The 475-nt window shown below is 32.2% G+C and overlaps 1 protein-coding gene across 5 annotated transcripts in view; it reads right to left on the bottom strand.

The window, feature by feature from the left end:
* Nucleotides 1-475, bottom strand: part of LOC110020931 (transcription factor TCP2-like) — a 27,562-nt gene that overhangs the window by 12,280 nt on the left and 14,807 nt on the right. The gene's annotated exons all lie outside the window — the stretch shown is intronic.

Below are 475 nucleotides of genomic sequence, written 5' to 3'. Positions count from 1 at the left end.
TCAAATAAGATTTTTATGATGAAGAGATTATTCAATATGAAGATGGTGGAAGAAAGTTAAGTGATAAAACATCTAAACAAATTTAACACTCTAAGGAGCCAGTTGTTTTCTGTGGGAATCAAATTTGATGATGAGGTTAGCACACCACTAATTTTATTTTCATTGTCAGACAGCTGAGATGATTTGGTTATGGTGGTAACTCTTTTGGGAATATAAAATTGAACTTTAATGATATTGTGAGGTTGGTGTTGAATGAAGAAAATTACAAAAAGACAACGAATGATGAATCTTCAGGTTCTACATTGAATATTGAATGTTGAAAATAAGAGAATGAATCTCGACAAGAATACATGCACGGTCATATTCAAGTCCATAATAGAAAAGTCCAGCCCGAGCACAAGAAATGTACAGGACAATGCTAGAACTTAAAAAAAGAGGACATTACAACAAAGACTAGAAGACTCCAAAAAAAGAT

Source organism: Phalaenopsis equestris, unplaced genomic scaffold, assembly GCF_001263595.1.
Source record: "Phalaenopsis equestris unplaced genomic scaffold, ASM126359v1 Scaffold000113, whole genome shotgun sequence".
NCBI classification, from domain to species: Eukaryota; Viridiplantae; Streptophyta; class Magnoliopsida; order Asparagales; family Orchidaceae; genus Phalaenopsis; species Phalaenopsis equestris.
This window is presented reverse-complemented; position numbering and strand designations above follow the sequence as displayed.